This window comes from Manacus candei, unplaced genomic scaffold, assembly GCF_025592945.1.
Source record: "Manacus candei isolate 608988 ecotype Guabito, Panama unplaced genomic scaffold, ASM2559294v1 h1tg000028l, whole genome shotgun sequence".
NCBI classification, from domain to species: Eukaryota; Metazoa; Chordata; class Aves; order Passeriformes; family Pipridae; genus Manacus; species Manacus candei.
The window spans coordinates 39,573,105-39,589,334 of NW_026138076.1; the positions used below are offsets into that span (position 1 = coordinate 39,573,105).

General features: G+C 40.0%; 1 protein-coding gene across 15 annotated transcripts in view; it reads right to left on the reverse strand.

The window, feature by feature from the left end:
• The window catches only part of ADGRL3 (adhesion G protein-coupled receptor L3), a 515,791-nt gene that overhangs the window by 421,281 nt on the left and 78,280 nt on the right, over window positions 1-16,230 (reverse strand). For all 15 annotated transcript variants that reach the window (XM_051790785.1, XM_051790777.1, XM_051790772.1 and 12 more), the window contains exon 2: window positions 1,842-1,908. The gene's annotated coding sequence lies outside the window, so the exon portion shown is untranslated. The remainder of the gene's footprint in view (window positions 1-1,841; window positions 1,909-16,230) is intronic.

A 16,230-nucleotide genomic window follows, 5' to 3' on the forward strand; every position in this document is an offset into this window, starting at 1 on the left:
CTCCCCACTAAAGTTATTTCACATCTCCCGTACACGTTAAGTGCCCAAACATGACAGCCCCACAGCAGTGATGGCAATCACCACAGCTGGTGATGGCGACAGAAAGCTTTACGGAGTTTTAAATGGCACTGTAAATCCAAATAGAAGTATCCAACAAAATGAATCCCATTTGTTAGCACATGAAAGGTAGTTCACAACACCGTGAGCTGAAACTACAGGAGAACGTGGTTATCTAAAACTTTAATGCACTTTGATCAAGCATTTACTTGCTCAGAGAGCTTTTCTTCCTCTGTCTGCTATTTTTCCTCTCCTGCCATAACTTTGCATTAAACTGATGCGTGCAGAGACCACCATGAAAAAAATACAGAAGGTTCCACACAAGTTGCAAGTTTAGGCCCTTTCAGTGTTTTTCAAGAGGCTTCTTGAGATGACACTTCCATTTGTAGGGTGGGAAGACGGACTTTCAGTAAATTGTAACACTCATACATGAAGAAGGCAGAATTGTTCCATCCTATGATTTGTGTGCATTTGTCATCTTGGTTTCATACTGCCTCTAAAACGCACATGCTAATTATTGGCAGAATGGCACTGCAGATGTAGTGAACACAAGATGTCACTCACATGCATTTTTCAAACCCAAGCAATGAAATAAAGTATCTCGTAAGAACATGTCACCTGTTCGTACAGAAACTTTCCTGACCCTGGCAACATCTGCTATCTCTCTGCCTCTTCAAATCCATGTTTTTAAATCTCACTATGCTTGCTTTGCTATACTCAAATGTACAGACCTTCACATTATATATAATCTTTTGCTCTTCATACTGTGGTATGTACATACATCTCACTCTGAAGTTATTACATTAATTAATATAAAAATTTACTGAAAGGCTCAGCTCATGTCAACTCCTCTAGCTTAACCATAGTAACAATGAAGCCCTACACAGGCTTTAAAGCAGAGGTGGGTTCCTGATTCCTCTTCTGGATTACCATACAGATGAAAGGATGCACCAGCTGAAGCAAGACTGCCACTACTCAACGTGGCCATGCCCTTCTTGTCCAGCTTTTACATCACTTGTCTCCAGCAAAGAGCAAAGTGTAAAACCACATGGGGTCCTATAGGGGTGCTCCCCTTTCAGCCTTGGAAAGAAGGTAGAAGAAGGTACAGGACACAGCAGCAGTATGGAGCAGCACAGGTTTCCTCACTGCTTTTTGGAGCCTAGTCTTTCAAGACGCAGCCCCTGGCAAAGTGTCTCATGAAAGTTTGATGAACAGCATTTTGTTTAACACCAGCAACTGAGCTACAGCCCTGTCGAGCTGCATTGCCCAAACAAAATGTCACAACCCAAGAGGATCAAGAAACTCAATTGCAAGAGGCAGGCTTACAGGCAGCACAGGAGCTCACAACCTCTGGAGCAGGGGGCACTGCCCCACAAGTTACTCGGTTACTGAAACATGAGGAGGCTGCTGCAACACTGATGAACACTGAGCCTCCTTCAATACTTGCCCAGCACGCTGCAAGGCTGCACTAGGCAGTCTTGCAAATACTCAGAAGTCCACAGCCCTCTTTTACCCTTTTCACTTCTACATGCACCAAAAAAATCCACAGTGCGCTCTTCCCTAACATTCACTTCAGCATTTTCATGCTCTGCTGCTTTTGTTCCCCCGTTCCCTTTACATAAAGGAATATTCTCAAGAAACAACTGCACCTGCATAACTGAATATACACAAAACTCAATATGCAGAGACAGTGCTGTGGGCTCATGGAACATGACCAAGTCTAAATATTTTAGCACAGCAAACAAATGAGGCAATGAGGCTAGACTATATGGTCCAGTAATTACCTTTTCTTGTTCTTCAGGTGCTAGAAATCCACACACTATTTTTTGCAGAGTACCGTATTTGACATTGCTGGAAAAAAAGAGAAAAAGAAACAAATTTAAAATGTTTATATTTGCCTCTGAGGACTTATTAGGCACTCATGAACTTTCTCCTATACATTCACCACAGGATTCATCAATGAACAACTGGTTTTGGTCAACAGAGCTGATTTTGAAAAGCCTGTAAGAATCTTTAATCTCTATGAAACATATTTCTGGATGGGAAGACAGTACTAACACATAACCAACAATGCCTGGATGAAAAACCAGTGGACAGTATCACTACCAATAATAAAAGAAAAACCTAAAGATACAACTAGCTATCAAACACACACGCAGGTATATGAGTATCTCTTCACCATAACAGACTCCAATGTGATTTAGATAAACTATTGTTATGCTAGAGGATTTATCAGTGATTTTTAGAAGTTGCTGCATCAGAATAATAAAGAAATATCTAGTTTGAAAGAAGAGAAGGTAAAATAAATTATGATTGCAAGGATAATAATTCCTGTTCCTCAGCAGTTTACAACTTAAAATTCCTCTGTCCCTTTACATCTTCAGTATTTTCTTCTAATTATAGTGTTAGATGCTAAATGTAACATTAATTGACAAAACCATGAAATGGATGGATCCAGGTCAGCCTCCTGGAAATGTTGGTTTTATTAGGATTAATTACACACGAAAAATTGCTCCTCACAGTTGAGATTGCTACAGAGGAAACTTCAGTGAGAATCAGCCTTGTCAGAGTCAGGTTGGGTGGTATAGGACTCCAGGACCTTATCCCATCCCAATGAAACTATTAGAAAACAAAATTAAAAACCCATGCAAGGCAAACGGTAATGACTCCTCCTGACTAAAATTTTGCTTCCTACATTAACTATAAGCCCAGCTCATTTTCTGCAACCTGTACGGGACGACACACGTCATTTGATTTTTAAGTAGTGTATTAAAATGAAAAAAACTTTAAAGATTGACTAAAATAGGACCCAGTGTTAAACTGGGGCCAGTTATTCCAATTGCAGCAGTGGGTCCCCAAGCCTTTCCCAACCAGGGCTGTAGCACAGCTTTCACCCTGCTGCCATGGTCTCACACACTGGACCATCCTACACCTTAAAAAAGTTGCAGACTAAGAAATGGTCCTAGGGCTCCATTTTCACATCTTAGCTTATCCAGAATGGTCTTACTTTAATTTTCAATGGCAAAAAAGGGAAGTTGCACCCCATCTCTAAGCACTCCTTGGCAGGTACTTCCCTGAGAGTATGAGAAGGACATAGAGGTATTGGTCTCTAACACATAATTCATATTATTTCCGTACTAAAGAAGCAATTGTTTGCATTCAGTAACCTTGGAAGTCAGACAAGTAAATTAAAACTTAAAATAAGGCTTGAGAGTCCAGCATCCATGCTGCTTTTCAAGTGATTTCTCTGTAATAGGCAAGTATGGATATTCTGGAGGAAAAGGAGACCTATTCCAGGTTGCCTGTCAGCAAAATTGCTGCTGCAAGTAATAAACAGATTTCAGATCATCTAAGAAATTTACAGGCAAACTCAGGGTAAGACCAGCTATTACTTCTCCCCATATAAGTGAAAAAGTCTCTATATGTAAAGACTATACCCATTTTCAGCCTTGGATTTTGATCATATATATATATATACAGTTTCAGTAGGAAAGAAACACTTTTACAAGTGTAGAGCAGACCAGGCAACACCTCATAAGGGCATCCATATACTTTAATTCTAGGAAAAATGCCACTTGTTTAGACTACGCCACTTGTGTTTTATAGCAAAACCTTCACTTGGTTCCAAGAAGCTTTTGGAGAATAATTCTCATGCAATCGAAGCAGTACAGAGCAGAGAAATTGCAGTTTGCCTAGTCTGAAGAAGTTAATGTTTGTTACCCCATTACCTTACAATGTTTTTTTAAATGAAATTAAAACAAGATCTTTGTTTCATTTATGATACCTTACATTTAACTTCTGCTTGGAGCATAAAGGGCTAGAGATAGCACAACATACAGTGGTTTATGGATCTTCTGTGTCATTTTAGGATTCAGCACATGCTCTCCTCCCAGCTCAACTTTATTTTATCATAATGTGAGTGTACTGACTAGTAAATTTTTCTTGCCTTCCGTTCCCAAATGCCAAATGTATAACCTTGAGTTGGCCTCTGCCATGTGCTATTGCTATGCAGATTTCAAGTGCAGATTGGGCAATTCTTGTTCTTATTAAAATAAGAAGGGAACTATACAGGGATTCCTGCAGAGCAAAGATCTTGCAAAATACTTGCTAGAGAGTCGGTGCTCAGTGTCAGCAGGTGCACTGCAGGAACTGCAGGGATTTGGCATTAGCCCCAAAAGAGAGAATAAACACACTAAAGAAGGAGACATTGCTTTACCTTTGACACCTACTAACACTCACAGCAGTACAACACCTGCCCTGTGAGCAAGGGAATCTTGTTTTGATCTTGTTTTACTACTTTCCACACCACTCAACTAACCTGTTCCCCCCGCGAATCTACAGTACTTCTCAGAAAGCATTTGTTTCTTCCCAAGTTCTTCCCCGGTCATACTTTGCCTGGACAATTTGGTTAAGTGGCTTCTCTCCCTTGCTTCATCCTGTATTACCCTGGAGCTCTACCTGCCAAAATTACTGCTCAGTGAGTAATGCAGGTACTTCAACATAGCCCACTCTTACTAACATGGCTTCTGGTGTTCATGTGGCTAAATATTTCTAAATCCTCTGCTATGGTGAGTAATGTGTCCACCCAAGTAGGACAAGGGCATATTGTTCTGCACCACTAGATGCCACAAGAAGGGCAATTAATCTGCACCTTCATCCCAAACGAGAAGCTACTAATAAGGAGAGCAACAATAAACACTTTCTGTTTGGCAACAGCAAAGGCTGGGAGGAGAATCCATCAAGATGGGATGGCTCACCCTCAAGCAGCTGTCTTCACTACAAAAAGCCAAGCAATACAATTTCAGTTGTAAACACTCACAACAAAGGGACCCACAAAAAAGCACATGAAGTTTTAGACAACTTTCTGAAAAAGCCTTGTTTGTTAAAATGTACCAAGCAGAGGAGTGAGCACCCAGCCTCATGCTTTTGGAGATGAATATCCATGTGGAGCAGCACTGCATTGCTCCCAGATATTAGCATCTCTGCATCAGCCTGATGAAACCAAATCAGCAACTTTCACCTACAGCGACTTAATTAACATGCACTCTACAGATTTCTCTAAATCCTCCACACTGCCATCCTCCATTGCCACGCTCTTTTGATGAAAGTGATTAAAGCTAACAATTATAATTTCTGTTAGAGATGTCCCTAGAGGCTTCAGCAAGGCTCAGACTTCATTGTTCACAGAACACAATGCAAAGAAATCTCTCTCCTGAAGAGCTCGTTCTCCAAAAAGACAAGGAAATCAAGGAATAGCAGGAAGACACGGACACAAAAAAATTATTGCTCAAGGTCAAACAGCAGGTCTCTGACAGAGCTAGAAGAAAACCCTACTTCTCTAGAGCACTCCTGAGACTGTGATGACTCTCCAATACTAAGCTGTTCAATTAATATACTTTATTTACCAAGTGTCAAGAGCAGGTGAAACAGTTCACAGCGTTACTTGCTGTTCCGTTTTTGATCATGTCTTCTTGTGGTGACTCTCCAAGCAAAGCTAACCATGACAGCAAAAGAGGTACTTTCCCTTCACCTTCCGAAGAAATGCTTCCCATACTTTTCCGTGCAGATTACTGACAAATCAATCCCCTTTAATTTTTTTATTCTTCCATCAATGCTTTCAACAAAGAGTGATTGCTCAAGCACCCTTCTCAACCTTGCACTTCCAATTTTTTAAAGAATGGTCAATCTCAATATGCTTAATTATAATTGCAAATGGATCGTTTTATCTTGTACTCTTCTGTTTTAATGGGATTATGTATCATCAAATCTCTACAGTAACATTTAAAGTAAAAATCTCCTACGTCATTCATATGTGTTTTAGATATTTAAAACATTAATATGCAACCTGTGATATTACAAAAGGTTAGATTTCTAACTCCCTGGCCCAGTTATGACACCATAAATCTGATTTAATTTTCACTGATTACTAGAAAAATCTTTCCAAGGCAGTATAACTGTAATTTGATAAAATTTCTTGACAGACAATTCATCAGGAAGAGAGTGGTTCTGTTGCGCTTTGTACAGCGACAGCACAAAGCATGAGTGTGCAAAGAGAGTGAAGCTTTTAGTCTTTGCAAACAACTTCAGTGCATAAAATATTAAAAGCATTGCTAAATTAATCTCTGGCAAGAACTGCAAGCAATTCACTACAACTCATATTACGAATGCCTTTGGTTTACCATTTAAAAAACATTAGAGTCTACCATTATGGTTGTGTATCACAGTGCTATACATTAACCTCTGCAATCTTCCAACATGGTGTATTGCAGTAACAGAAATTAGGCTATCTGGCAAAAAAAGATTAAAAAGACGCAATATTTAAAGAGAGCAGACAGAAAAGCTCCTCACTCCTTCCTGCCAAAGACAGCAGGAGAAAGTCCAGTCCTCTTTTCCTCAAAGCAAATGGTAAAATCCCATTAATTTCCCCTGGAACCGACAGATCCGCAGCATCTGGGAAAGGATTCAGTCTAAATACATTGCAGACATAACAGATGAATGATTTGGGGGAGAGGGGTCGCCTGCTCTCATTTTAACACTTCTGTGTAACAGGAACAGAGCAGGTCATTTCTGTAAGCTTGAAAATGCTTTGTGAGTTTTCAGTAGGATTTTCCCTTCAGCATTTTTTGCCTTCTGTCTCCATTTTATTCTTGTTCCTATGCTTAATGGCTTTCAAATCTGTTGAGCATACAAGATGCTTAAAGCCTACACTTGATATTTACTGTTGTAGGACCCACATGGACGAAGTATTGTTCACCTACAATTAATAGGAAAGACATTTACACTTCAAATATTCTGGAACAATTAAGTCTTCTCCACTAAGGAAACAAACTGCAAGCTAAATTTTCACTTACACATTATACACATTATATGGAAGTTTTCATAGCAAGACATCTATTTTAGGTACTGAAAAACAATCGTAATAAAATGCTCATCATGTTTGCAAATTACTTTAATTTCCATGATGAAATTTATCCACTCAGAAATACGTCTAAATAACTAAACGAGAAAGATGCATTTGGTTTTGCAACAGTTTTCAAAGATTTTTTTTTTTTTCTCAGTGGGATAAGAAACTTCTAAAAATATGCAAAAAAATAAGAAAGAAAAAGAAGACAGAGAACATAGCCCAGTGCTAAAACAGCAACACTCACCTAAGGCATGCTCCTGCTGTGCATGATGCAGAACACACACTTAAACCTTGCCACTTTTCCCCTACGAGGCCACTGGCATGCTGCTCTCCTTCCTGCATAACTACCTGGCTCCTTTCCCTCACCCTCCACTTCTGACATATCTGAAACTCCATCCAAACCCATATGCTTCTGTTAAATATATTGAGTTTGAGGAGAAAAAGGTCAGCATCATTTTGTCTCAACCAGCTCTAGTTCCCAGCTGTCGGGACCAACGGGTGCTGGGGTTAAGCAAGATTTTTTGCGCCTGTCTTTGAAGCAGAAAGCAGCCATTATTTCGAGCTGGCATCCCAGGGTTTGTTTTTTTCCCGAGCAATATACTGGTTCCAAGTGGTTTCTGAAGCAACCACCAGGTAGCTATGTGAAGCCCAGGATCTGGTATTGGAAGATCCAGAGAGTTCCCTGCAACAGCAAGGCATTTAATGAGAGAGGAGAGGGGAGCCTGGAGTCCTGCCAAATCTAATCCCGGCTATATGTGCCACAGCTGGATTTCTTCAAGTAGGGGCTATTACACTGGCACACTGCTGACCAAAGTCTTCTGTTTCGTGTAAATTCTCTGCAAAGACCTTAGGAGATAAAACTGATTAATCCTAATAAAAATGAAAATCAAGGAAATGACACAGTCTGTTGAATCTACTTGATGAATCAAAAGCCTCCCTCATTTCTATGTTAATTGTCTTTTTACAAATGTGCAGCACTCTCATACACACAGAATAATGTTTTCATATTTTTCTTCACTTGGAACATTGCAGGACAGATGTTAGAAAGCAACCAGAGAGCCCTTCTGCATTATCAGGCCCCTGCAGAAGTGCCTAACTGGGTGCCGACTCCTTTCTCAGAATTCTCGTGGCTTTAATAAGAAAATCAGATCCCGCAGCGATGCGACAGCCCAGACACTGAAGGCAGGGAAGGACCAGCACCCGGCAGGACACAGCACCTTCCAAGCATGCTCAAAGGTATGTAAGATGCCCCATTAGCATTCACTAGGGAATATACCGTAAGTTAAATTCAACCAACATAAACAGACTGAATCTCTGCTCTCGATTTGCACGGGTCTGATAACACTTCCCTGAAATATCGTTGTTCGAGTTTTTATCAAAAGCCTGCTTGCACATAACACCGTATCACAGTGAGGACATTTGGGAAAGCAATCAACCAGCAAAGACACTCTTTAAGTGCAAAAATGCAGAATAGACCCTTTCAAGGACAGTTCAACTTTGGATATGAGTAATTTAAAGAGGAATGAATCAGTACACTGCTAACACCAGCCAATTATGAGGTGGAATGCATAGGAGGGTCTCTTTCTCTATAGATATGAACGTAACACATTAAAGAGATTCACATTCAATTTGTATCCATTGAAAACTGCACGTTGTCTAAACTTGTGGGGGGGCAAGGCTAACCTAAAATAAGTGCTAAAGACACACTGGACAAAATCCAGAATCTGCTGCATTACTTGCTTAGACACCATTTATTGTGGTTACATTTTATTATACAGTAGTAAAAAATTACAAGGCAACATCCTGTGTTATTTCCCACTGGGATAAATGATACAGATGTACTATTAAACCTCAAAACCAGCACCAGTCTGCCAGGCTACATTCCATTTGTGTCTTTATAATGTGTCAATAGGCTGACATTTATGCCTTCTGATGGTAAAGCGAATTATGTTATAGGTATTTAAATGTGCCATAAAATGCATAGCACTGCACAAACCTAGAACTCTTCCAGTCTTTACCAAAACTGCACACACCCAAAAAAAAAAAAAATCCCACCAGCTACCAGCATCGAAACTTGGGACATACTGACTTCATTTTTTCCATGCTAAGCCAAAGTTTTGAGGGACTTTTAAAATGTTCTTATAAAAAGGGGTTAATGCGACCTTTCTCCTGTGCATACATTCAACCCACAGTTAGTTTTCATTTTGGTTTATAGATTTTTGTCCTCTCCCAGAACATTTTGCTTTAAAATCTAAATAACTGGCTTCATGATGGGTGACAGGACAAGCCCAACCCTCAAGCTGAACCACAGGCCATCACAAAGCCCTATCCTGACACTTGCAACCAAAAACAGGAGCTCCAAGGTGCCTATCCCAGCTTGATACTGCTGTCAACCTCAGCTGGGGAGGCACTCCTGAAGATCCATCACAATTTGCAGCCCAAGGGCATCCTGAACCATGGAAATACACCAGCAAAGGGATGATCTTATGGGGATCTCACTGCTAGTCACAGACTATATGTGAGCTAAGACATGATCTCAGCATGGTCACTGGTGCTGAGGGTCTGAGGGACATTACGTCCAATAATTCTGATTTAAAATGAGCTTTCTCTGCTTAGTCACCACCAGATACTTTGAAAAGGCCAGCCTTCCGAGAAATCAAGACAAAACACTCACAGATTGACTATTAAATGTCCTGCTTGTGGGAAATAACAAGATTAAAACATGGAGACTAGCACACAATGGTTATCTTAGCCCCATCATGGTCTCCCCTTAATGCCACCACCCAAAGTTTGTTAATGTGAAATGAGGCAAAATTTCTTTCTAAGAAATGAAGGTGGTAGAACCAGACTAGGGAACACAGAAATTCATCTTTGTTGTTAGATGGTCACAATTAAAAAGTCCATCCGTGGCCTAATTACAGGGGCTGCCTGGGCTACATGTATACTGGGGTAACTGGAAGTGGTGGATAGGGATGCATAAACAGCAAAGTATAATGAGTTTGGTCTAAAACCAAAGAAGCGACGATGTTGTTGTTGAAGCTTTACTCACATGCATCAAATTCCTTCATAATATAAAAGATAAGCAGGCAAAAGCAAAGGTGGAGTTCAGAAATATGCAGCCTGGGAGAGCATGCTGGAAGGAGGGCTACATCTCCAGTTACTATCCCTCAAGCAACTGGTTTGAGACGATAAGGAAATGTTGCAAACATACCAACTCCATAGTTTTCTGCAGGGATCACGTCTTGAAATTATTATGGTTGAAATAAGGGGCACTGATATATCTGGACTTGTTTAAGGAAAAGTCCTTAAAAAAAACCAAAAAAACCAAACCAAACCAAACCAACCAAAACAAACAAACAAACAAACAAACAAACAAACAAACCCCAAAACCATTAGAGCTTAATGCATTAGAAATGCAGCTGCATCACATACTGCACTAGGATTACCCATGTTTAAGCTGCAGGCAGGAAAGTGCCAGGCTCAGCCACTTCGTTACAGTGCTTACCATCATAATAAGACAGAAAGTGGCTGCTACTCCACTCTGACAAGTTTTTAATTGCATCTAGAAATTACATTCTACTTTAAATTTCATTCCGAAATTGTGCCTAATAGAGGGTGCTAAAGATGAGTTTGTCACACTTCTAAATAATTATTATTAATGTGACACTAACATCTTTTGCTGGAGTTTACACCACCTCAAGTGTCTTTCAAATAATGTCCTTGTCATTAAACTTAGCATCAAATGTGACTAAAATGCAAAATTATCCTGATCTTTTAATTCCAAGTGGCTCACCAGTCACAGTCCTCCTTTGTAAGGAGGCCCATCTCCTTTTCTGTTTTGGTGACATTAGCAAACATCTTTCAAAGGACAGACGAATATATTCCCACATCAGAGCCTGATGAACACACATGCACAACCTTAGATGATATTCATATCCAAGACTAAAGGTTATTAATAGGCTGCATTGTCTCAAGACAACATGGTCCAATCTACAAGTCCCAGGATAACCAGATTTTCAAGAGCATCTTCCATGACCTTCAAATGAGCTTCTACAAGCTCATTCTATGAGCTTTGCATCCTGTCAAGGAAAATACCACATGCAGTCCCAACACATTGAAAATCACCAACACTGTAGCACTGGCAAACCATGGGCTTTGTAAATCCTGAGCTACCAGGATCTGAAGCCACCAGGGAAGCAGGGAATGCAGATACCCTCATGAAATCCAACAATCCGCTATCCAAATTTAATGAGAAACCCTCTAGGTAATGATGAAGATTTTAAAAAGGAGGTAAAGAAGCCTCCTGATCCTTCAGAGAATAATAACTTTCCCAAAAGAACAGGCTCCAAGGAAACTACACAGTCACACCCTGAAGTTATCTTTTGGTTTTCTAAGGGGCAAAGTATTTCACACATTTTGGAAGTACTCTAAATGCAGCTAAACCATACATTAAAGAATCTCTGTAAATATAAATCTAAAATAAATAAAAGAAATGCACAGGAGGAAAAAATCTTATCAGTGTCTCCCCACACAGTTAGTATACAATACTAGGATTCTTTTTCCTGAGACATGAAATATATATAAAACTGGCATATAAAGACATCTCTGGCTACAGTTATTTTGGAACTGACTTTAACCATCTTTGTTTTATTACCTCAGCATGATGTCATCAGAAGCCTTTTAATGTCTTTTAAGACCTTTTCCAGTTATTCTTAAATTATTAGGTGTGAATATGTGCATGTGTGTGGTATTTCTTTATTTCTGCAACCATGTGATAAACTGCACTGTCACAAGATAAATTGCATTCAGTTTACAAATTTGACCTCCTCACTTGAACTCTGCCTGCTAATCCATTTCAGCTGGGACTATTTCTAATATGCCATACTTCTGAACAGCTTTCAAACAGCTGTAGGGGCTTTTTTGGTGTGTGTGTGTGTGTTTTCAAGTGGATTTCACATTAAAAGTATTTTCTTCTTTGCACCAGAAAGTGGAACAGATTACAAGCAGAAAGACCCCATCTCTCAACAGCTCCAGGATCAAGTGTCAGACACATCCCGAGCCAAAAGGGGATCAAGAGCTGGTCTAGGTGTACAGGAAACTTTTCTGATGTGGGGTGCTTGCACCTTTAATAGTGTCCCCAGTAATACTTGCCACACACCTGCAATCCCATTAAAATCCTCAGGAGCTATCCTCCTCCATCACCCTGTAACAGTTTTAATGAATGTTTAGACACTCAAGCCTGGCCCTCAAATACGTCATCCCATGTCATGCAGGTGAAACATTACCCTACCATAGAGGGCACTCAGTTAAAACAGGTGCTGTGCTGCTACCTGCTCAACTCCAGGAAAGCAATTTGGATACTCCTCCTTTTCAGGAAAATTTCTGGACTTAAGAATAAATGCCTCAACTTGTGTACTGTGATACAAAAAGGATAACTAATAATCAAATCAATTCTAGTTTTTCCTTTGGAACAGATGAATGTATTTTAATTGTTGTAGATGTTAGTTTTCCAGAGGTAGCATAGAACCAGCTCTCACTAACGTATGTTTTCTCTGTATGTTTGAGAAGTTCACTGCTTTTCAACAGCTTAATTTTTATTTTTTTTTTTTAATTTCTAAATTTCCTTGCTTGGTTTCATCCCAGTTTTTTATAAGGTAAATGATAAAGTTTTGTTTGCAGTTAGCCAGCATAAACAAATCATCTCTCAACTACTCACCACAATTTTTCACAGAAAGGACAAGAATAAGTTTTTTAATAACTGGCTTAAATATCCGTGACAGAAGAGTCTTCCTGTTGCCAAGCTGCCACTTGCATTTGACACACCTGACCAAACAGCAAAACTCCTGCTTTCTTGGCATCTTCTTGAATCCCAAGCAAGATAGATGCTCCTAATAGCACTTCTCTTTCCTTCAGCTGATGGGTACATTTACTAAGCAAAGCAACCAACTGCACAGTTTAAGCATGTGCTTAACTCTACACATGCTCTGAGATATCAGGATTCACCAGCACACGCTGCCACATCACCCTTAATACAGGGTGTAAACCTTAGCATTTCTGCTGCACAAGGAAAACAAGCCGTCCCCCTTCTCAACTTCAAATACAACTGGGAAGTCTCAGCAGCATTCATAAAACTAATGTGAGTGAAAATTAAGAATGTGGTTAAGGGCCCCTGTCAGACCAGGGTCTTGCTGTACTTTTCCAAAAGAGGTTTGATGGCATCAGATATATAAATACGACTGGCTGAAGCAATTAGACCTGCATTTGCTATAAACTCTGCAATCAAATATTCATTTCATTTTGCAATGTCATCAGTAGTCTGACACAAGTAAAAGCAAATTAAAAATGCAGGAAAGTATTCCAGGTAATCATATGCTTTTTTTTTTTTAAGAAGCTAATTTACTTATTTAAATTACAGAGACATACCAAATGGGATGGCTGTGAGAAAAGCCTATTGCAGGAACTGGCAGAGGCACTGGGTTTGGGTACATCAGAGCTTTTGTGTGGTGGTCCTTGATAACAAAAGCACCAACCCACAGGGTGATCTTTTTTTACCCACTCTAAGCCCTCATTACAGATCCTTTCTACTTCTAGAAAATGCACTCAGCTGGAGGTAATAGTAAGAACCTGACTATCTTCTAGGCATGCTGGTTATGCTGCTTTTGGCTAATATGTTTTCCACAAGTCACATAAATTATTAATCCTTACTGAATTAAAAATAAAAAATAAAGGCATTAAGAAAAAGTGCACTTTTCTTGGGTGCTCATTTAGGAAGTTCTGCACATGGAAGTCTCAATGGATACTACAGTTTTATTCACAGTTAGCTTGGGTTTAAATATATGAGAGGAATCTTTGACTCTTAGTATGATAAGCACTGCTCAGGTTTTCCTTAACACGGAAAAGGAGATCTTACTAATGGTTTGACCTGAAATAAAGAAGGCAGACCTTTAGTAATCAGAACAAAAAAATGCTTTAAATTTCCCTTCTTTTTGCATAAACCATTACAGAGGTTACTTGGCCTAAAAGCATCAGCTGCTGAAAGCCACAGAGAAATCTGTCTTCTAAATCTGTTTTCTGCTGAACACCACGGAGAAACCCCTTTCCTGCTGGTGCTTCTTCATTGATATACAGAAGTATAAACAGAGATACAGTATCCAAAACATTTTTCCAGAGCATGTTTTTTTGGTTGAAATGAATGACGAAGGGAGACTATAATTGTTTAAACAGTACCAAGAAAAAAAAAAAAAAAAAAAAAAAGTTGCTGACCACTTAGCAGAACGTTGAGAGGCAGTAGGTTTTAATCCAGTATTAGATTTTTCAGTAAAAACCATTTGGTAGACGTCGGATTGACTTTCTTGATTGACTGGAATTGGTGGCGAGTCACTAATAACCAAAATGACAGAAGGATGGACAAACCCATCACTGCTCCCAGATGTCAATCGCTGCTTCACACCAGATGGCTGGGGGGGGCCACGACAGCTGAAGTGAGAACCACCCTGAAAGGCAGTATGTATGCTTACCTGACCAGCATCACAAGTAATGTTCAACATCCTCAAATGGTAATTTATTAGGTATCTGCTTGCTTGGATCCCCTAGAACACTTATCGAAGACTAACACCTATTCCCACCTCTGGAACAAGTGATTCCAGTAAGCACCACATCAGGGCAATAAAAGTGATAGTGACTGGTCTGAACTGGGATACCAGAAATCCCTGATGGCTGATGTACACTTACCATGTTTATTTTGAACGGCTGTAAGAGGAACCGCTGCCCACAGCGCTAAGCAAACCCCAAGCAGTGGGTGGTCCCAGATGAGAAACGTGAGAAGCTGCTTGCAGAAGCCTATTTCAAGCCCTTGCTCAGTGCCACCAACACAAGCACTTCTTTGTTAACACCTATCTTCAGATCTCTAGATTGTACTTCTATCATTCACATGGCATCAGCAGAGAGAGCACGGCAAAAAATTTAAGCTTGCAGCGATAAACAAAATGTAGTATATAAACGAAGTTGCCAGGAAGATTCATTTTTGCTGAGCAGTATCAGATAAATAAATTATAAAGAACTGTAACTGCTACCTATTAAGAGACAGATTTATACGATAGCTAAAGCTTTCATAGTTTAGGCAAGAATGTCTAATAAAATGGCACAGCTGTGATTTAGTACGGTGTTTAAATTCATCGTTACATATATTTCGCACTTCCGACTGGTCTTCGTTACCAAGTCATATATTGGCTTTGCCTGATATACGTATCCTTTTTTGCATATGTAATGAACTTATCAGCTTCCAGTAGAAAAGGCAATTTTAGAGCTATCTTCTCCTAAGGCTTGTGCTTAAATACGCTGGATGAGTCATCCACTGTACTAATAGACACAGTGAATTCAACAAGGCGAAAAATGTTAAAGGCTGAGATTCTGCACAGCACAGTAGGAGGATGGAGAGCACAAAGAAATTAAACTGAGAGGGCCTGTCTTACCCAGCAAGGCTTACTGGAAGTGGGGGGAAAAAACCCAACAAACCTCCTTAAATATTTTTATCATTTGTAGAACCTTATAGGTCCTTGTGTGTCAGACCCCGATCAGGCAGGCAGCATCCTCGCTGCTGCAAACACAGGTCAGGGCTGTGAGAAGATAAATCCCCAGAAACATAGGTTGAGGTTCCCAAAATCCCTCCTAAAGCCTTCAGTCACCTGGATGAAATGGCCAAGGCTCCCAAACCAGCTTTCAACATCCACAGAAGCCACTGGGGTCTTAGCACAACTGAGATTTCCAAGGCAGTGTTTTAAAACCTAGCTTTGGGCAGCATTCCCCCGAATCCTGGCCCAGATTCTCTGATTTCCAGGCTGGAAGGGACTGATGGCTCAGCTGCTCTGGATTTCTGCATAACACTAATCAGAGGATTTCAGCTCACTGGTCCAACCATAGTGAGTGCAGTCACTGCTGGTCAGTCTGTGCCCCACTCCAGAAAGCGGGAAATTAGCAGTTAGTCCTGTTGCAACATTTTTAAGGTTAGGGGAGAACTATATGTAACTCTGATTATCCTTCTCAGTGTCATCATGCATGTTCTACTGCAGCCACAAAAGCAAAGGGATCTGCAGGATTTGGTGCTGCAGTTACACCACGGAACTGCATATGAAGACATGTCAGTTGAATAATGCAAGATTTCTTCCTTAATGAAATCTTTTCCCCATATTTTTCATAAATATTTAAATGAACAAAACCAGAAAGACACTACAAATCTCTTTGTCCAGTTGCAATGTTTTGAAAATAAAACA